The sequence below is a fragment of the Anas acuta genome, chromosome 20, assembly GCF_963932015.1.
Source record: "Anas acuta chromosome 20, bAnaAcu1.1, whole genome shotgun sequence".
Lineage (NCBI taxonomy): Eukaryota > Metazoa > Chordata > Aves > Anseriformes > Anatidae > Anas > Anas acuta.
This window is the reverse complement of record NC_088998.1, coordinates 3,453,872-3,476,611: the sequence shown is the minus strand read 5'-3', so window position 1 is coordinate 3,476,611 and position 22,740 is coordinate 3,453,872. Positions and strand designations below refer to the sequence as shown.

The following is a 22,740-nucleotide window of genomic DNA, read 5'->3' as shown; positions in this document are numbered from 1 at the left end:
GGAGCCCAGCACAGTTCGACAAAAGCAGGGTGGGTACATTCATTGGAAACCAGGGGGCAAAAAGTAGAGAAAAATGGGAGTCGGACTCCCAGTAAAAATCAGTGGGAACTGGGGAGTCGGTGTAGCTGCCCTCCACACCATGGGGGTTCACCTAGGGAAGACTGGGGCATTGCGAGGTAAAGCCAGATTATATGAGCTATCGGTTATTGGTTTTCTCTCTGCTACAAAAGACCTTTAAGCCTCCTTTACAACTTCATACATGTGAGTACACCCCTACACCTGGCTACAACTCCTCTCTGAAATCCAGAGGCGTTCATATGAGAGTAGGGTCTCCCAAACGGATCCTGTTTCAGGTCTTCCCCAGTCTAACATTAAAAAAAGCTTACTTAATTGTTTCAATTTCATAAAATCTCATTTTATTAGAATTTCCAACATCCCCTGAGATCATGGTGGAATTAAGCTTTACCTGTCTGGCAACACTGATTCCAGTATCGTGCAATGTACTGGGTATTGCAACATGAGGGGAAATAAATCGGCTCCTTTTATATTTCCGATCAGAAGACAACAGATAAAAACTGCTCTGTGTACTTTTGGGTACTGCAAGACAAATCATACCCCTTCATTCAGAATACACTTTCTGAAAAAGTTACTTTGGCCTGAAAGGTTGCTTTTTTTTTTCAACATTATTTTACTCAAGAGCTTTATACTAATTGTTCTGATCAGCAATAACATCTTCTGTTTTCCCATTTTATGGACATTATGTAAAGTAAAAGGACAATGAAGTAAAATGGATTTTGTCAAAGCCACCAAACCATTACAAAAGAAGATTCATTGCATAATGGATGCCCTTTTCCCCATAGGGACAGAAAAATACCCTGGCTTCAGCCTAATTTTTTTGTTTTGTCTGTTTGATATCTGATGCCTACCAGAAGGATTTGTAAAGAAACCTAAGGCATTTAGACTCCAATTTAACGGGATTTAAGCATTTACTTCTGTTGGAAATGTTGAAAACAATATACTAAAGACGAAACGAACTACTGAGTTTTAATCACCTCCAAACTTGATACCTTCAACAACAACGCATTGAAAAACAGAAGAAAATTATGGGGCTGGAAGCAACAGAATGCAAATGAACCCTTCCATGCCCTGACTTTCCAAAACATTTCAGACTATTAGTTCTCAATAATTTCAACTGGTGCTGCAATTACTAAAGACTTCTGAAAGTCAGCTGTCAACTTTTAAAGTGTTTTCTTTTTCCTATAATCACAGATGGTTTGGAGATATGGCGGTTCTAAATGCTCACTTGAGGAACCTGAAAATTTCAGAAATAGATTTTAAAACTGACAGTCAAATGGTAAGTTTTTAAACTATTCTGTAAGGCTAGGAGATGGCAAAAAGAAGAGATCAGGGGAGACAATAAAAGAGAAAATATGAACAGGCTTTCTCAAAATAACCAGAGCTCGGTGGCAGTAACTGGGGAATAACAGAACCTACTTGGTGTCTGCATCCGCTACTTTTGCCTTTACTCTTGTTGAGTAGTAGCATTAGTTTCACTGAAATCAATCAGCCTGCCTCTGGAGTCAGCTGTTATTTAATTTCACTGAAGGGAAAGGGCAGAATCAAGCCAGCAAATACTATCACGCTTATAGATATGTTTTGTTATGTTACATGAGAAATAGTAGCGTGGGACTGTTGGGAGTTTTCAGACCGATAAAGCTGTTATCGTATTTCTATTTTTCACTGGGGAACTGCAGCACCAAGAGATCAAGGTCATATTTAGTAGAGAGAGCTTAAGGGGTGTTTTACATATGAATAACTTTAAGCATATGTTTAAATGTTTATCTGCAGTAGAGTATCTATAAATGGCCTAAGACAAGACGGATCAAGCAAAGTCCACAGCAGTGATCACCCGTGAGCCCCAAGTAGCAGCTCAGGGCTGTAATTACAGAACCATCAATTTTTTGCAATGATAGCTCTATTAATGTCTTCATTTTCTCATCCTGAAAGATCATTTTTACCCCTTATAGTCCATCTATCAAAGGAAAATAAGGGGATATGAGTTGCAAGTCCCTCTCTACTTCTTACCTAAATACAGCCTCTTAGCTCATTAAGAGCATCACACAGTCCTAAGCTCCTCATTTTAACAAGAGATGAGAGTTCTACCTGAAGTGCTTCAGTGACTCTCTCAGACAAGTCTGAAGCTCTCGAGACTAGTGTTAAATGCACCGGGTGTTTCTTTTGCATTACTCAGGTCCTTCAAGAAGTCAGGGGGAGAAATGAATATGTATTCTATATGTCAGCTAGTTATATCAAAGCCTATCGGTGTCTAATTATGGAAAACAATCTGCCTATGTGAAGTTAACGGGGAAAGCTCTAAACGGATGTTGATTAGAGAGTGCCTCTGTAGAGTACTTTTTGAGAGGTCATTTTGCTGAGTTTAGATTGAGATGGATGAAGGTGAGGTATTTGGCAGTGAATTGCATCTTTGAAGTGAATGACGAGATCAGGTTCTAGCATGGAAGCACAGAGGTTGCAGTGACATTCATCCGCAAGGGAGGCAAGTGGAATTATTAAGAGAATGAACAAACTAATTTGCAGGAGCAAGAAGCCCTTCTGAAGTGAGTGGCTGTGTTTACTTTAAAGGTGCATATGAACTTAAAGGTTAGTCCAAGTCAAGCAAGAGAAAATTAGTGAATATTTTGCTGAAGGTAATGGCACAGAGGGGATACTTAATAATTTTCAATATAACTCTTTTTACGATGAGCTTTTACTTCAGATTAAATTTTTCTTTACCTCAAACAATATTCATTATGGTGGATATGTTCCATTAAAAGTTCTGCGCAGCCCTGAAGGTATGATCCAAACTCAACCAGTTTGACCAAAAGAGAGGGTGTTGCTTTTTTCTTCATCTGCCCCAAAACACTGACTGAAAATAAAGCATGGCATTACGCAAAAAGATGTGCACATGATGGGCCCAGACCATTGCTGCTCAAAAATGACAGACTTGCCAAGCAGAGAATATGACCCGTGTATTCAAGCCTTCGTGGAGATTGAGCCTGAGATTGAGCAAAGGAAATGCCACTAGTTCCTCTTTCTCAAATGGTGTTGGCACTCCTCGTGACAATCCCACCAGATTTATTACATCTCTGAAAACATCCTACTGTGCTTTATACCTCCTTGTGGAATAGCCACAATTTACTGGTAGCCATAAGCCATTAGGTGGATATGGTCCTTCCTCTTTCTCTTTGATTTCAACAAACAAAAATCCAATGTACAACAAAAAGCTGCAGCTAGGAACTCCACTGAGCGTTTGACTGTAAATGAAACCCTCAGTAGCTGATTGCTTGGAAGTGAGAGCAGAGGTTGAAAAGTAAATGCACTTTGTCCAGTGCACAGCATTGCTAAAATAATTTCTGACAGCCTGTGCCAAAGCACTGAAGTCAACAGACTTGGCTAATCCACTGTGATAAATGCAACAGTTATAAAAATAAATACCTTCAAAAAGCAACTGGGAGTTGGCCAACACAAACAATCAGAAGAAAGCCACACTTGTCGCCCCTAAACCTTCAAATAGCAGAAAAACTTATCCTTCTAGTGACATTTTCTAACAAAATGTCACGGACAGGCCCTGCTTGACATCCGCCACGGACACCTCACTTCCAAATAGCCTTGTTCTGCTCCGAAGGACCATCATAGGGTACCAGCTGTACAGATTTGTCTTATTTCCGTGGTTTGCTTTAGCCAACCGTCACCAGCTCTAAAAAGCACCCAATACTCAAACTGTTCTATAGGACCTTCTGTTTTCTTTCTTTGTTGCTTGGCATTGTTGTCACTTCATCACTTATAGAAAGATGGGCAGAACAATTTGAGTTGACTTCTGAGCCCAATGCATCAACACCAGGAGAAATAATGACTCCCATACTTACAACTTCTGCTCTATTATTTCATACAGAATGGGGAATGAAAATATAGCTTAACTAATTTTTGGCAATTTAACTTTTAAAAAAAAAAAAATTAATGCATTTTTTTGACCATTTAACTTACATCAAAGCATGTTTCATTAAGGACAGAGGAAGAATTGCCATGGAGAGAAATGTATAAGGGAGAATAGTGAAATGCAAAATATATCTAAGAAGTGTCCTTTCCTTTGGCCCACTTCCCATGGAGCCTTTCAGTCTAATTTATTTGGTACTGCAAATCTCAGAGAAGTCAATGGTCTTCTTTGCAACTTCTAGAATACGCCAGGAAAGAAAGATGCAAGTACTTGTAAGGAAATCCTTGAATTTCCTATAGCTTTTTATGCAGTGGTTTAATGTCTAGACTCTTTCTTGGAATGAAGGCTCTGGATCATTTTCTTTTTTTCCCCCAAGTACTGCCCTGCATGACTGCAAGGCAGGAAAAGCCAGCATCTCAAACTATTCCATTGCTTTCATTACATTTGTACCTCGCTTTCAAACTTTGTATAGCAGGGTTATGTTGTAAACATAAATGCATAAATGGAAAGCTAAAAGGCAATTTTAATCAGCATCGATTTTACATTTTTTTCACTAATTCTGCATTTAGTAAACCTTCACCATCTCACAGTTAGGCCTTCCATTTCTGAAGTTAGGTTATAAATCTTTTCATACAGATTAGGCTGCAGCTCTCCATACAGATGAGCGTTGCTCATCTCACACTCATTCTGCTTTCAGAGCAGGTACACCCAGATTTTGCTCCATTACAACCATTCCAGTTCAGTCTATGACATTCTGTTGCCATCTGTGTATCACTGTGCATCACTGGCCTTGCTGCAGTCCTACTAACACAAAGCTTTAGCTGTGCTGGTTTTGTAGGTCCATCTCCGTTCTTTAAGAAGGTAATAATTTACTACATTTTTCATTAAAGAGAATTCACTCTTGAGTGCTAGCAACGCCTGCTTTAATATTTCAGAAACAAGCAGCCTCTGCACTTTAATCCATTCCTGGACAAGGTGCAGTCTGCCACCAACAAAGTTATGTGATTGACAGCACAGCCAGTTGCCTTTGTGCTCCAGCTCAAATGTGCTCCCTTCTGAACTTTAACCATTGCTTCCAACTTCGAAGCCAGAACAGAAGGGCTTGGTGATGCTAGCAGGTAGCACATTATACCAACAGTGTCCATTGAAGTTAGAGCTGAAAAAATCACCTCCCATCGCAGACCTAGAGTGAATTCTCCATAACCCTGAACTCCATCTCCGTAACCTCAGCACTGTTACCCAAACCAGTCGCTTCTGCACACCACGGTCCCCATCCTGTCTGCAGGAGGATTAACACACTGCGCTTACACCAGAGTAACTTCGTCCTGTAAAGCAGTTTTATAGACATCAGCAGCTCTGGTGTGACTGCACATCCACAATAGGAGCTTGCAGTGATTTAACTACCGGAGGTTCCAAACTATTCTTTAATTTAACCACAGCTTCCAAGTTTAAAGTAGAGAGCAAAGTCATGGTGGCAATGGCAGAACAGTGCTTGTCAGGCAGCCCTAAATCTGCAATGCATTAACCGTGGTTGGAGAGAGCCTGTTTATTAATTCATAGCATAGGTTCACAGAGTTATTGTGTATTAATCTATTAAGACGTAGAGTCACTGGTCTAAACTTCAAGGAGCGTGGGATCAGCTAGAGAGCGAGTCCAGTACCTAAGGCAGGGATGAAAATGAGAAGCTTAAATTTGAGCAAATTTGGGTCAACTTTGGTGGAGGTACACACGCTTTGGCACTGCTGCTTTACTCTGTTTTAGATCAGCAGCAGCAGAGCCAAAACTTTGCAGAGGTTTTTCAGACATTTAGTCTCCCTTTAGTCATGGATCGTTATCGTAGGTATTAACACTGAAATAGGATAATGAAGTTATGAAAGGCCAGCTCAAGTTATCTGCCGTCCATAATGCGCTCCATCAGATGAGCCAAAGTGACAGGACAGAGCCTCAGAGCACTTCATGCATTATGGATCGCTGCTTGCATCTCGCAGGCACTGCATTCTTACATCACTGCTTTACAGGAGGCATGAGACAGGAACTAATGTATGCGTGTCTTAGCACAGTATGTAATGCAGTGAAGTCCTGACCTTGTTCAAAGTTACTAAGTGCTATTAATATATATAATGGAAATAAATATTAGCCTTGCTTTGCAGATCGAGCAACCTGAGACACAAGGCCCCTAAGCGATTTGTCAGGACCAACAGGGTGCCAGGTATCCTGACAATTTCTTTTATTCTAAGCACCAGACTAGTTCATTCCCATCCATCCTAGCGCTCCTGCAGGGAGGAGGAGAGGAAGAAAAAAAAAAAAAAAAAGCATCCCCTCTAAAAATGCTCCTGCTTTATCAGCAAAAAGAGGGTGATAACAAAACCAGCGCAGGCCAGACAAAAGCTAATTGAAGCATATGGGCTCAAGCAGATACTTAGAAGCACAGCCTTAAAATAGCCCAGCAGGACTAAGGGATGAATCTTCTTCGAGCACTGCAACAAGGAACTGGCAGTCAGCAGTAAGGCTTGAAATGAAGCACGATAAAGCATTTCCAGGCAGGTCAGGCACCTGCTTCGGACTTTCTGAAAGGACAATGTGGTCCACTGTGCTGAAAGCAGCAGAGGCAAAGAGAACATATCCCTAAATCACTCTCCTACATGAGATGGCTGCCTGAACTTTCCAGTGGGCACTCTGAGTCCTACCATAGCCTTGCCTTAGAGCCAGCCTCAAATATATGTATGAGATCATGGGTATGGAGGTGCTATTGATGCTGCACTGAAGTGACCTTCTCTAGAACTTTGAATTTAAATGGAAAACACCATAGGCAACCAGACAAGAATTTGACACACTGCCTGGAGAGAGAACAGACTGTTTCAGTGCACGCAAGAGGAATGCTGTATGGCAGTAAGTAATAGGTAGCATCCATTAGGCAGGATCTCTTTGGACACAGAGCTGGGGGATAAGTTTTCAGTGTGACATTGAATTCTTCAGACACTGTAGTAGGCTTAGCATCTTTAAAGGAAATTTGCTCAGAGGAATATAAGCCATTTCCAAGCATGAACAGAGTACATTAAAGCACTGACTCAGGCTTTGATTCAGAAAAGCACTTAAGCACCCTTCTTGTAAAGGGATACTTTTCGGTGCTCGGACCTTGGAAGGGAAGGTGTATTGTGGTCTCTTTGGCTCAACGCCACACATCAGGGCATAAAATAAAGCTCAAACTAATGCAATTAAGGAGGAATCCTTCACAGTGGACATACTTAATCCATTACTGCATGCTGCAGCAGTTCTTGCACCTAAGACTGGCCATTCCCCGGAGCAGCACACTGATTAGACAGGGGAATGACCCATTTTGATGAAGGCATTGTCTGAGATATTTAGTAAAATACTTTTGCTTTGTTCTGTGAATTTGAAAGTGATGACACTGTTCTTCAGCTGTGATAGGCTAGCATGCGTTTATAATCTGTCACAAGGAACACTGCACATGAAAACAACTTCCATGGGCTGGCAAGCTTCTTGCCACAGCACTGATGCGCAGGAGCCTCAGGGGACCGAATTTTGCATGTGAGAACAGCGGTGTGGGAGGGGGAAACACACAGGTAGAAAAGGCTTGACTTCATAAAGAAAATGTCTGGACTTGAAGAAGGAAAATAAGCAAACCAGAAAGGGGAGGAGGACCAAACATCACACTATTTCACAGCTGGCTGAACGGTTTTGGGAAAGAGATTAAAAATAATCTCACCAAAATTTATCTTTTTTAAATTGTGCCAAAACTTCAAAATAAATAAATAAATAACTACAACAACCTTTTGATGCTATTCATCTTTACCATGAAAACATCACTGATACTGATACCAAAGACTCTAAATCACAGACTCATTCATCTTGCAAGAAGCATTCATTTGTAATTCTACAGCATTTTATTTCATGATGCACTAGTAAGTGTTTGGTAGTGCATTTTGCAATAATAATAAACTAAAAGCAACATGAGACTAAACTAAAAGCAACTGTAACTTGGCTGTTAAATCTTTTCTTGAAAATGCTGTGAGCTTGCCAGAATATTTGGTGAGAGATGTCAGGCTTGCAAACTGACATAGAAAGAATTAACCAGGTTCTATTATATACTGCAGATTTTGCTTGTAGCTATTCCTTATGATCCATCTGCCTAACTTTTTGCAAATGTTTTTACTATAAATATTATTGCCATAATATTCTTATTGTGGGACACCTATAGTTTTAGTTCAAATCCCAGACTGGATTAGATCCTCATCTTTCATGCTGTAGACACAACTTTTGCACGTACCTTCGAACTACTACGTAGACTTAGAGATATTATTCAGTGCAAGAAAATACAATGGGTAAGCCAGGAGAATTGCTTCCTTTTAGATGAGAAAACTGATCTTCGGTGTCATGGCCAGGTTACATCAGGAGTTAACAGCGGAATTAGTTATTCCTATTTCAGTCCCTTAATGACGCAATCATCCTTCTTGCCAGTTAGCTCTCCTTATAATTACAGTGTACAATGACGCATGTTTTAAGATTACAGACAAGCACAGAGCTAATATCATGTGAAGTGATCTGCTGAGTAACTGCATCAGCTCTCTCGAAGGCAGTCCATCTAGGGATGTACTCAGAAGTGCATGGCCAGGCTGGGTGTAGGTGAACAACCAGCAGAACTCCTAAAAGGTATTTGCAGCCTAATCCATGCAGCTTCCTTCCCGGTCACAGCTCCCCAGGAAGCAGATAAGGCCCTCTCTGAAGGGTGAGATGGGTAGTGCAGCACTTCCCCTTGGAGCACTGGTGTAAAGTCAATGGATATTTTTCCATTGAAATTAAGAAATTCAGATTTAACCATGTCCTGGAAAGCATTCAGAATGAGCTTGCTCGTCTGTCATCACGAGCTGATCCGCCTCTCTGGCTCATTTCACATCTCTGTCTTCATACTTGTGTGACTGAAATTGCTTCTGGCCCTGGCTGCAGGAGGAGGACAGTTTGGCTTTGAGTTCCTGATGCTCCATCCCCTGCTTTTGAGCATACATGAAAAGAGAGAGCAGCACAGCCAAAAGCGATGCACTGTTCTGTGAGCAGGGGGACCTTCTTACACTAGTGAGAACATGCCTAGGCTCAATCTACCTGCTGGCAAGAAGCATCAGCTTAACAGTTTTTCCAAAGTCAAGAAAACAGGTAATCCTTCCTTACTGTCGGCATCGGCCTTCAGCTTCCTGAAATACTGTGCAAAAATATTAGCACTAATTTTTTAGATATTGGAGCAGAACAAGGGGTTGGCTAGACAACATCTTGAATTCTTTTTCATCCCCCCAGTGCGAGGACTGCACGCCACAGAAAATGGCTCAAGCTCTCACCCTCACTGCCCTCTGATACTTTCTTCAGCCTCCAGACACAGACCTCCTTGCAACTTAAATTTACAGCTCCTTGTCCTATTCTTCTCCACGGATAACATTTTTGCCTTGCAAACACAAGACTTCTGCGCATTTGAAGACTTATATCCCCCTCTTGCTCTTTTCATCTCAAATGGAATGAGTTTAGTTGTTTGGGATTTCCACAGCAGCCACAAATTCTCTTTGACCACCCTGCTGACTCCTAACCCAGCTTAACTGGGAAAACTGGAAAGAAAACTTTTCATAGCATTGCCGTGTTATTAAGGGCTTGTCTTTTAAGGGCAATGTATTTGTTGTCACTCAAGATGCTGCCAAGGGTCTCTGCAGAACAGTTTCTTTCTGACTGAACTTTAAAAAAAAAATCTTCATTTTTCCCAGTTGGTCACCTGATGATTAATGGCTATTTGTCTCCTTCTGTAAACACAATGAGCAAACATTCATTGGCAGTACTGCTTACTGGAACTACTTGATGTGCAGAAAACAAGAGATCACAGTATTGCTAGAGGATGTAGATACCATAATAAAGGCTGAGCCAAAATCTATTGAGTGCTGCAGGAACACAGGGAAAGGAGAGCTCCTTACTAAAATATCCAAACGAGATACCCGAGTCAGAAAAGACAGGATATGTAAATATCACCATTATTGCCATTTTACAAGTGAAGAATGGAATATAGAAGTGTAACACTTAAAAGGCAAGCAGGGTATCAGGCAATTTCCTAAAAGGACCTCAGCCTCAATGAGTTGCTCCAGAGGTCTGCAGAGTCTCAGATCAACACTTCAGCCATGCTCCTCACAACCATTTACCACTCCAAGGGAAAATCTATTTCATACTTCATGAAAAAGCCTCTATTTTCAAAGACCAGAGGGGCTGTGAAGGCCATAAAATATATGAGGACTACAATGATGACAAAACGCTTTTGAAGCAGTGAAAGGTATGAAGGCCATCTTGGGAAAGACCTGAGCTAGGATCATGCTCCTTGTGTCAAAGAAAACTCTTGGTTTACCTGCCAATTCTCATGTCCCCAGTTATTTGTACTTTCCAAAGCTCTGCAAAGCAAGTCCAGAGTTTCATTATTTATTTATTTGGGATGCTGCATGTCACAGTGACACATTGAGAAACTGGCATCTGCAATTTTCACATGTCAGAGTGACTGTAACTTGAACTGACAAAATAAATTGCAGTTCACACACTCCCACTGACTTTGTTATGTCCCTGAAGCCCTAGGCCTATTTTTTCAATTAAGATCCCCCCTTCTGCCATCCCCCCTCTTCCTACTGCAGAAGCACAATGAGCAGTGGGCAGGAGGGAACGTGACTTCCACAGCTGGCAGCAGTTGACTGGGAAAGGCAATGGCATTTCTGATACAGAGAGCAAGCAATTCTCCTTGGCTTTTTAGGAAAAGGGACACGTCCTTATTCAATCAACTACTGCCACCAAACCTTTCAGACTGCACCACGTCCAGGTGTGCAAAGGATGACAGGCTTGTATCGGCTTTGCTTTAGTATTTTGGCTCTCAACTTTGTGAAAGGAGTTGGGTACTTCTACCAGGATACATCAGTTCTCAATTAAAATCAATGGAAGATTTCTTAATCAGGAGATTTACTTGATCTCCTGGTCAAGGGAATGCCAGACGTCTGGGCAAGTAAGAAACTATATTAATCTCCCTGAAGCTGAAATGAGCATGCCATATGCTGGAAGGGTGGGCAATGAAATCTTACACATGGGAATATCTCATCCCCTGCATTGCCCAGCATGGGAAAATACTTTTAAATAGCTGACAGCCCCCCTAAGTTTGTGCTCTCCCAGCTCTCCTTTGCCCCATTCCACGTCAGTAAGCCTGAGCCATCACCTCACTTCCGACTGCGACCTTCCTTCTTTCTTGTCCTGTCACCATGGGCATGGAAAACATTCCCTTCCCTTCTCTGCAGTGGCGCAAGCCAAATAAAGCAAGCAGCAACTATTTCAAGCAGCAGAACTAGTACAGCTCATGAGGCAATGCTGCCTGACTTTCTTAGTCCTGTGACAATTATACCTTGCCTGAGCCCCTGACTTGGATTCCACGTCGTCTTCATTTGGTAAAATGCATCACACACTCCTAGGTGCTACCGAAGGAAAACATATTTTGTTTAACAGTCCAGGTTGACCCAAGTTGTTCCTTCATTTTGTAATCCTTTCCATCTATTTGAGCTGTATTTGGAGCAACAAAACCACATGTGGCTTGCATGACATTTAATTGCAAGTACTTCACACACTTCTAAATTCCTTCCTTTCGTGTGCAGCACTACATATTTAGTCAAGGACGTGTTGGGGAAGGTCAGTAGGAGGGGAGAGAGGGAAGAGAAAACCATCTTCTAATGCATTGGCCATTCCAGAAAGAGCACTGCTCAACCACAAGAGCTAGTCATATGTATGAACAATTCTATATTCCTGCTGGCAGAGCTGCAGGGGTGAACTCAGTTATCTAACGACTGCACTTACCAGGCAGTCATCAGCTCGGGGACGTATCTGGATGTCTCGTGGCCTAGGAAGTTATGAGAACACAACATAATTGGATTACAAATGGGGTTATTCGGAGGCTTCAAGGTTTGCGGGAGTGACTACCTCACCAAAAATTCTCCTCCTGGGCTACGAGACTACAAAGAACAACACGGTTCTGCCTGTCCCAGATGAGCTGTGAACAGTACAGCAATGAAGGGAGTGAGGGAAGGAAAGAAGAAGGGAGCCCAAAGTCTCTGTAGAAAGGCACTCTAAAGCAGTGGAATATAAAGTACAAAACTAATTAGTGGTATTTAGCTAATGCAATTATTCAGTCAAGTATATGAGAATAGTTATTGTGTTTCCTAATTGAATGATATGGTCAAAAACACAGTAAAGAACAACAGAATCCATGTTCCTCCACAGCTGTGCCCACACCTCAGTACAGCTCAGTTTCCAGCTGAGGAGTACTTGCTTTTCATCTCCAGCTCAGCTATCACCCCAAGATTTCTGTGCTGTCCACTCTCCTGGTTAGCTTTTTAGGGGCTGGTCAGGAGCCTGCAAACTTGCTTCTATTTCACTCCTATATTTAAATGGACTGGGCAAGGCAGAGGATGCTGAAGTAAAATGGGAACAATTCCTTTCTATAGCAGATTTCAAACTTACACTTGGTCCAAAATATTCAACCCCCCTCCCCCCCGGCATTCCCCTAGAACATAGATATTAACCTCAGAGTAACTCCTCTCTATACCCCTTAATCTCACATTCCCAGAACCTGCATCTACCCAAAGAGAGCTGCTTACACGCTCCTCTAAATCCCACTCCTGGATGCTCTCACAGCCAGATGTGTCCACACACATATGGATCTGCTCTGGTCTGATTCTGCCCTAATTTCCACAAGACAAAATGGGAATAAAGCCTTTTCAGTCAACTGAATCTTGCACAGAAAAAGATGAGCATTAAGAACGATGTGTTCTGCTCTCCAAAGGCATTAAGCACGAACTCTCTAACAGCAGATAAATTGGGTGTTTAACAGGGAGAAGAGTGCATGAGCAGAGACAACTCTGAAGTGTCAATGGGAGCTCAGCACCCCTTGGGCATAGATGCCCACATCTCCTGGCATCATTTCAAGCCATGGAAATGAAGCTTTCTTCTTAAGAGGGCATCGGCAGGGCCTTTGAGACTTTTGGTTTCATGCTAAGGAAATCAAGGGTAGCAGTTGCTCTGCCTTTAACCCTGAAGTCAATCTACTGAAAGCAGAAATTAGTAGCTTGACAGCTGATGAGAGTGCATTCCTCTGCATTTACACAGCAGGTAGAACAAAAATAGCAATAGTATAAACTTCTTCCCATTGAGTCACTGCTCCTCAGCACCCTCCTGCCAAACACCTGTGGGCTCTCCCTCTGATGAGCAAGGCTTCTCTAAGCTTTCATCCACCCCCTGGCAGGGATGGTGGATCTGTTGGGGGTCTACAAAGGAGAACCAGAGGAATAACAAAAGCCCAGGGTGAATGCACACAAACTTCCATATGGGCAGCTTGAGGCTCTTGAAAATTTCAATAGAGCTTTTGGGGTCAGTGTACCACTGTTTACTTACCCACTGCTCCCTGAAGCACACAAAAAAACAACCTCTCTTTCCTCTAAAGCCCTTGCTCCTATAAGACAGTGTGAACTGCAAACACACAATACCGAGAAACCAAAACAAATCTCCTCTTCAGGACTTTCCAAGAAAGAGTGGTCCAATTCACGCAATTTCACTATTACTACAGCCGCTGTGTTTCGAAAATGTGCTTAGGTGTTGGCAGCCATCTCAGCTCTTTGTAGTTTGTCAGCAGGTTAAGGATTTGAAGACCAAATTGAACCTTTCAAAGTCGATGACATTCCAGATGAAGGCCTTTGCATCTGAACTCAGCAACACACACTAGAAACATTTCAAGGAAAAAAATGATTTGTCAAAAACAAACATTTTTCAGAGGTATATGTGTATCAGCAAAGGCACAGAGTTTCCTCCTGCCCTCTAATTCAAACTAAGCAGCAGTAGCTGAGTGATTACAATACTCAGATTTGTGCAGGTTGAAGACCTGTCTTGCTTTAAAGAAAGCACACAAATTTAAGTACTTGCCATGGGATGTGAATGCCCTGACAACCAGAAAACACAGCTTATTGGGCTGGAGAGCCCGGGGAAATAGCAAAATCCCTTCCAGGGAATAGAAGAAGTAAGGAGGAAAAAAAAAAAAAAAGAGAGAGAGAGAGAGAAAGAGAGAAATCGAATTTGCAATGCTACATGTTTGAACCTCTGTGTCACCAGGCTAGACCTTGTGCTGTTCAGCAGGAGGACGGTGCTCCCATTAAGAGAGGGTTCAGTAAGAACTCAGCAGGGCTGAGACGGCCCCAAGGAGCTGATCAGTAAGCAGCGACACGCACAAGAGAGATCCGGTCTTTACTAGACTATATCTACCAAACAGCCTCACATGTATTTTTCCAAGGTAAAGGAATTTTTGTTTTTCCACCCTAATACAGTCCCCATTTTTTGTCCATCTCCTCTGGAATATTAACAACAGCCATCACTACAATATAGGTCTCTATTCTGGAGAGCTGGGCTTGTGTCCACTGGTCTCCAGAGATCCTGCTAGAGCATATTATTCCTTCCCCCACTTTTCTTCTGGAGCAGAACTGATTGAAGAGTGAAAGAGAATTTCAAGGTGAATAAAAACCCTGTGTTAAGCATGAGGTTATACACAGGGGTTGTAGTATCACAGCAGCCTTGGAAATGCCCACGAATCCCCAAAGCTTTGATTTCAGCATTAAGTAATGCTGGCCTGAACATTCATCCGGAAATGTGCACTGCACAGAATTTTTTATGTCTAACTTTTCTTTTTCAAAAGGTTCGCTTCTCCCTTCAGGTTGTGAGACTAAAAAAAAATGCCAAGAACATCGGATTCACTATTCGGGTCAGTCCAGTAATACATCTCTTCTGGCACCCTGCTGACAGATGAGTCGAGCCAGCACCAGCTGCTCCCGCGGTAAATACGAAACTCTGCAGTAGGCAGTTATGAAATAACCTTGGTAAGAGGAAGTTTCTTCCTAGCCTTATCCTAACCCCTATTATTTAGTAGTTGGCTTACACCCAGAAGCACATAGCACCCAGGCGGATGCATAGACCCTTTTCTAAATTATCCTAACATAATTAGATGTTCTCATTAGCCTTACATACTTCTGCCATGGTCAGTCATCCCATAAATCAAAATGCCAGCTGTTTATTTACATGTCAGGGGCAGAATATTCACAATATTTAACAAATACTTGATGTTTATACTCCATCAGGCCTCCCAGTCCAAGTCTGACCATGTTTTGAACACAGCAAGAAGCAGTTTCTGCTAGAGCAGGAAAATAAACTGGCCACTCTGAATTCCAGAGCAGCATCGCCCCTGCTGAGAAAAGAGGCAGGTGAATATTTTGGGCAAGGGTAGCTGCAAAGACAAGCAACTGGAGCAGGGTTGGTGTTTCCCACACTTCCTGGACTGACAACATTTCTGTACACCTTCGTGGCCACCTCACCATGGTCTTGGAAATTAGTTTCACAGCCTGGGATGGCTGAGCTATGGGAGAGGCTCCACTCAGCACAATAACCTCAAGGCAGATACTCACGGAAAACAAAGATAAGTTTATGGACAACTGGTCAAGCAAACATGGCTGAAGACACTAGGAATATTTTTAATAAATGTTTCTGAAAAAAGATGGTCACAGAAGAAATCAGACATCCAAAATATTAAGAACTCCTATGCATATGTGTGCGTATCTGTATGTATGTGCCCTGGCTTTCTCATCCAGGTGAAAATAATCTAAGCAAAACCTCAGGATGTTTTTCTCCACTGTCACGTACGTGTTAATGCTGATGAAAACTTCTCGTTGCTTTCCTCCTTCTCAGAAAAGAGTTAGGACAAGGGTATTTCTCTTGCCTGGGGAAATACACTGTGATTAATCTTCCATTTATCTGCAAAACTCATAACAAACACTTTTAGAAGCTTTTGAGCAAAAGCTAGCCTTTTCTGTGTAATCTGTCTTTCATTTCTGTTCCAAACCAAAGGCAAAAATAAAACTATTTTCACTTTCTTCCCCCCAAAAGATAAGATTTTCCTTTTCTGGCCTGGTGCTCCCCCACTCCATTTAGCACTTGTTTCCACTGCTGGGGAGATCTGCCTTTCAGCAGAGCTACTTTTCCTGGTTTACATGGAAAGTATATACAAAGGCAATGAGCGCTGATAAGAACGGTTAGGACAAGAAAGGATTCACGCAAATCTCCCAAATGCTTTCTTACTTCATCTGGACTCAGCAGAGAAGCAAACACCTTTGAAAGCCCTGCTCCATATCTTCCCACCCCTAACATAAAAGACAGAACCCTGAATCACAGTAAAAGCTGGGAAGTCCAGGGAAAATCCAGATACAGCACACTCAATTCACCTTCCTCGTTATAAGCAAACAAATAACATGTAAGTCTTTGTTTAGCTTCCAACCTTTGCTCGAGGGTTTAGCTTCATTTCCTACTGCCTACAATCCCTTCAGAGTGCCCAAAGTTTATCCAAATTTGAATCTGCTCAGAAATCAAGGGAGATGTGACTGGGGGAGGGCAGAAAAGGAGAAGAAAGAAACAAGCTTTCTTCAGGATCCAAACATGCAAGCTGAAACAAAAGAGCCTGCGAGGTGACACCATCACCTTTCTCACAGCTCAGAGAACTACCTTACATCCCAAAGGCAGGAGGGGAGCAAAGCAGCAGCTCTGAACAGCTCAAATGTATTTGCAGATGCTGAACCAGTTTAAACTCTTTGTATATATTGTGATCATAATACAGCAAATGTCATGCTTTCTCCCTCAAAAGTGGAGGCCTGTGAATTGAAAGAAAAAGCCTCCTTGCATCTCCGGGTCCTACAAACAATTTCAGGGTGGCAGTACAGTTTTATTTTCCAGGTCTCCCACCTTCCTCAATTCACTGAACAACAAGAGATGTTTTCCCTTTAATCTGCAATGCCACCTTGTGGCTATAAACAATGAGAACATTTGAAAGACATCAACATTTAAACAAAATTCTAGGTCACTTTGACCAGGGATGAAAACACCACATCTGGAAGAGAAACACCTGCTGCAGAAGGACAGAGGTCATCTGTAGATGCCTGCGTTTTCTTGAAGCTGGTGTCTGATCTGCATGGGCTTCTGCTGTCCAAATTCGTAGTGTAATACAGACAAATAATTCATTGCACAGGCCCATTAGTTGCAGTGGCAGCTAATTTCATTGTCCCATGACCCTATGCACTGCTAGGAGGCAGGTGGACAGACTGTCTCCCTGGAAGAGGGATGGAGACCGATCCTTTCTCCAGATCCTTTCTTTCTTATTTCCTGTGAACCTCTCATGTCAGATGTCCAGTGCGGCAGCAGCAACTGAAGCCCACACCCAGGTTTAAGCTAAGGCACAACGCTCCCAGCCCAGAGCAGACATCTTCTACAAGCATCTGGAGATGGCCTGAACACCTCCAGCATGTGCTGATACCTTCCAACTTGCACGTTCATCGCTTCTAACAGCGGGGCTCCCTCCCACCATCAGAGGATATCCCACCTGCATAAGCAGCAGTCACAGACACAGCAGCTTTCAGCTGCAGGCTACAAAATGCCTCAAGCTCCTCTCCTCACAGCCCTCCTAGGTGCAGGCTGTGCCCACAGCCCAGGTGGGCTCTGGCTTCCTCCCATTCCCTTTAAGACAGGCTGAGGGACACCCATTTCTTTAGGGATGTGTGCCTTCCTAAATAGCTCCTTCAATCCAAGATGGAAACGTCCACAATCTTTACCTTCTTGTACTACGCTGAGATCCCTCTGGACTGGAAAACCTGGCTAAATTCAAGTTGGTCACTGTTAACCTGAAGCAGGTCTCAGTATCTAAAAGCCTAGCACGATCAGCAGATTTTGGCTGAAGACCTCAAAGACTTGAAATAATTTAGCACGTCTCAAAGTCCCCCTTTGAGCAGACAAGTATTCTTCCCATCTCACAGCTGGCAGGCCAAGGCACACAAATACTAAACCCTTCTGGGTAGGGAGTAGCTGCCCTGCTATGCACAAAAATTATTGTATTTTTAAGCTTTAAAATACGATTCTCTCAGGCAAATTAGGAGCAGCTGTCCCTCCCTGGGACAAGTTGGCTTCTCACAAATATTTGGCATTTATCATGCTCTTGTCCTTCGGCCACTGGGCTTGGTTTGCAATTAGGCCTGATTTTAAGACTGAAAAACCAGGCGATTGCTTTGGGTTGCTGGGGCAGGAGAGGTAGTGCACACCGAGGCATTTGCAGAAGCCAGATGGAGTGGCTCCCACCTCGATTTCACCCCAGATCCCAGGCCAGTGGTGTTTTCACTGCCTATTCCTGGCATCCTGTGGAAGGATGCCTCAGGGCAGAAGCCAGAACAGACCACATACACACACACACCTCACCCAACAAGGGCCTGCCTTCACCTGCTTTCAACAAGGCACACATGAATCACCTGCAGAGGGGTTCCCTTCTCCTTGGGGGGCAATCTGCAAGTTAACTTGTGGGACTGAGCATGAAGAAATCTCTCCTCATGTTCTGCTATCAACTCTATGGAGCCAACAGAAGACAAGATAGAACTAAATACTGGCCTAGATTTATCCCACCATACTTCATGCATTTACAGAAGCCTTTAAGTAGGAAGTCCAGGAGGTAAAGCCTAAGGTAAGCCTTGTAGATCCCCACTCCAATCAATAAAAAGAAAATAGCCCTCCTGAAAGTAATTAAGATCTTAGATGGGCTAAGACAATGTTTCCATAACTTACATATGATGTCACTGAGATGCTGCCAAAGACCATCAGTCTTGATGCATAAATCTGCTGCTGCTTCTGCATCCACAGGACCCATTGCCATGTTGCACAAAGAAATTAGATAGCTTTGATGAGATTTTTGGCATGTTATTCTCACACTTGTTATCTCATAGGTGTTTAAAAAAGGTTGTTATATAACTTGTTCATACACTTTTCCAGAAATTGATGTTAAGTTTGTGGATCTGCAGCTGCACAACTCTTCCTTTTTCTTTGTTTCAGAATACTCGCTGGACTAGCCTTTTTCCCAGGCTTCTGAGTCTCTCCTTTGTAAGTTAACCCCACTTTCAGCACTGAAATATCTTGGTTTTTTAAGTGTTCTAAAATTAAATTATTAATTCCAACCTATTTGAAAACACCTGAATTATCTAAGTTGGCCCTAGCCCCTTTTCACAGATGTAGGTTGGGACCTTGCTGCTTTACAACTATTCCTAATTACAGAAATCATGTAATTAGCGTTGAACTTCATATGAAGAAGAGACATTAAACAATTATCTTCAGTGCTGATGTATGCTGATAGCTTTCTTTCCCGATTGTACAGCAGGACAGCCGCTTGTAACAGTGATACAGAATGATATCTAGTTTCTGCCAATGGCTCTTAAATTATCTCTTTATTTAGTTCTTTGGCCTTTCTGATTTTGTCTGTGCTCCCACTACACTTGTGTTCTCATTCTTGGGAGCCTGACCTAGTTTCCTTTTTGCATGTTTCTTTCTTGCATTTGAGGTCGATGATGAACTCATGATTAAACCAATTTAGTCTCCTACTACACTTTCTGAATGGGATAGCTTGAACATGTGGCCTTATGACTCCCTACAGGTCTGCCAGCTTTTCCCTTTGCCCAGTCTCTCAAGTGATCTTTTCTCCCAATTCTTAGAGTACTAATCAAGTTAGCTTGCTTTCCTGAAAGCTTTTCTTTTAATTTTATTTTGTGCTGTGATTTTTCACTAATTAAAATTAGTGAAAAATTGCCTTTAAACCCCATGTAAAAGGCACGTAATATATCAATAAACATTTTATCAGGACTTTATTTACATTTACATATAATATATGCTTAATAAAAAGCAGCAAGTAGAAGAAAAATACTGGCTGTTCATCAACAATAAGAACAGATTCTATGGACGCCCAAGTACTTCAGTTTACCATTAGATTATACTGTACAAACACAGTATTTGCCAAATCCATTAGTTAGGCAGTATGAATTGAACAAATAGCTTCAAGTTGACAATGTGTAGTGTTTTGGCTAGAAGAGATGTCTACCCAGAAAAGTAATCATTTATGCATCTAACTCAGTGCAATTTTGAACACTGGTGTTTGAAGCAAACTGTGCAAGCACAGAGGGGAAAAATCCTAAGTAATTGATCTAATTAATCAATTTACCAATGCTGGTTTTGCTGAGCATCTTAACTGGAGGTGCGGTGAATTTTAACGATGCATGTAGTGCACATTTGTTCACCTTCAGGATACAATGAAAACACAGATCGCCATCCACAGCAGTGAAAAAAGCCAGAAACATGAATAAATGATTCTGTACCACGTTCTCACCTTGTGAATTGAAACTAAAGCATGGCCTTTCGCAAACTATTCACTGTCAATTAAAAACTGAAACACGAGGATCCATGTTACTGGTCTCGCTTGAGTGCTTATTACCTTGTCATCCTGCTATAAAGCAAATAATCTCATGAGCTGTAACGTATTCAGTAATCACACGCTACCTGGAACCTGCCATAATGCTGTAAAGAAAGAAAAAAAAAAAAAAAAAAAACCACGAAAGAAAAGAAAACCAAAGCTAGGTGAATTCTAGCAAACAAGGCAAGGATTAGGGAGGCTGTGGTCTCAACGTGGCCCTCTCTGCCCCCTCAATTTTCCTTCCCGCTGGTCTCCCAGGCTTTCACCCCCTCCTGGCGCTGAAGCATTTGCCTCTCCAAGAAAGGAACACTTCATCTCTCCGGGAATTAATAATCAGCAAGATGCTGATTTTAGATATTTCTCATTTACTGTGATTTTAGGCCTAACTCCCAGGTTGAGTTCCCAGTTTTTTGAGACCCTGAATTAAAAGACAGCGAACAACCCATTCTTCCTCTACCTCCTTGTCTCCCCTCCTAAACTTCTGACTTAACAAGTGGCCTGATTGCCACAAGCTAACTTCACAAATAAAAACATCGCTTCCACGTGGTATTTTCATGTTTTCCCTGCTTTCTGACAGAATGCCCTCACACCTTATTCATGGTTTCCCTCACCTCTGGCCATATCACCCTTGTCTTCTTTTTCCTTAGGGAGAGGGGCAGCCAGTTATCATCCCCAGGTTTGGTGGAGCCCCAGACAAGGATCCAGCTTCACAATTTAGGTAGCCTGTGTCACCACCGAACTGGAAGATTTCCCATCTTCCTACAATGCACTTCAACAGCTTAATAGTTCAGGTGGAAAATATCACAGAAGCAGGAAGAGCAACTGCTTTTTCTCACTTATTCTGTGATTAAATGTGGGTGCCAAATCCTGGACAAATAAACGAGGTCTTTGGATAAAGAAAAATGGAGGGCCACTCAGCTTGGCTGAAATACAGATGTTGTCAATGGAACATCGAAAAAGTTCATCTGGGGATAATATACAAAAGTCTGTGCACTTCACAGTCACTGAACGTCCTTTAGCCTCCCCGAAGAGGTCAAGATGAGATCGACAAATAATGCCATTCCAGCAAATGAGTGTGTGTATTTTTCCCCGTGTTCTGTTGTTGTTGGGTTTTTATTTTTTTTAAAGGAGAAAAAAAAAGTCTTGGATCAAGCTAGTAAGCTCTCTTGTGCTTAGTACCACTATGCCCCTATTCATGCAAAGCTTGATTGGGCTCAGCCTCCCAGAGACACCTGAAGGGGATGCTGAGATAAGACTGCCTTGCCATCCCCCTGCCTCCCTTACAGTGAAATACAGAGGAAAACGAAGCATTAATTTTGAAACCTTCAGGAGAATGAAGCAAAATAGATTCACTTGTCAGTAATGTCCGTACTGATTAATATAAATGCATGTGGTAGCTGATATCACAGAGCACTATGTGGATTTATTTACATAATTATTTGAGAACTCACCCTCCTCCTTGACTTTGATGCTTGGTACATATTTATTTACACAACACTGCACTGCCAAACAAGCCAAATGCTTTCCAGAAAGACATCAGAAGAATTACAATTGTTTGAACAGTGGTTATTTCAGGATGATAAAAAACAAACTCGACTCAAATCCATTTAGCAACTGAAGCGCTTTCCCCAGATCACAAACAACGCTGCCGCTGTCCTTGCGTGGTCACTGACCTTGAGTGGCTCTGCAGTCACCGACACCGCTCGGGAGGAGCTGTCACAGGTAGAGCTCAGGAGGAAGACGGCCACGGTGCTAGCAGCGACGTGGGAGGGAGGGGGCTACGGACAAACCCTGACTCCAGCAGGGGTTACGGATGTGCAGGAAAGGATGAGAGATGTTCCCTCACATTACAGAGGATAAAGAGATGAGATAAAGAGATGCAGGCTGCCTGGCTCATGTGAGCATGTCCTTACCACAGCTGATTTGCAGACATTCAGGACCCAGCCAGGTGCACCCAAACCCTGATTTCCATCAGTGCTCAGGGTGCTGCGAGTCACCCACTGGGCTCCTGCTACCCTGACAGCCATCACTGCCACCTTTTGGGGCTCGGCACCTTAAGCAAGTCAGCCCACAAGCATCCCCAACCAATGAGGGGTCACAGCACACCCCGAGCACCCCAACATCCCTCACCAACGAGGGACACAGCACACCCTGTACATCCTCCAGCACAACTCAGTGCCCTTGCTGTGCATGCAGCACACACCCCAATGGGCCACAACGCCACATGAGCACCACGTCAAGCCTGGGCCCCTCCTTGCCAACCAAAATGGGATGGGTGAAGCTCACAGGGCTTCTGTCCAGACATCGTGACCACCACCCTATTGCGTCCCTGTCGTGAGGCAGTGAGAGCAGCAGCTAGTCCAGCGGTCACCTGATAAGTCAC

General features: G+C 42.7%; 1 protein-coding gene across 5 annotated transcripts in view; it reads right to left on the bottom strand.

The window, feature by feature from the left end:
• Positions 1-22,740, bottom strand: part of PAPPA (pappalysin 1) — a 384,400-nt gene that overhangs the window by 257,224 nt on the left and 104,436 nt on the right. The window lies entirely within an intron of this gene.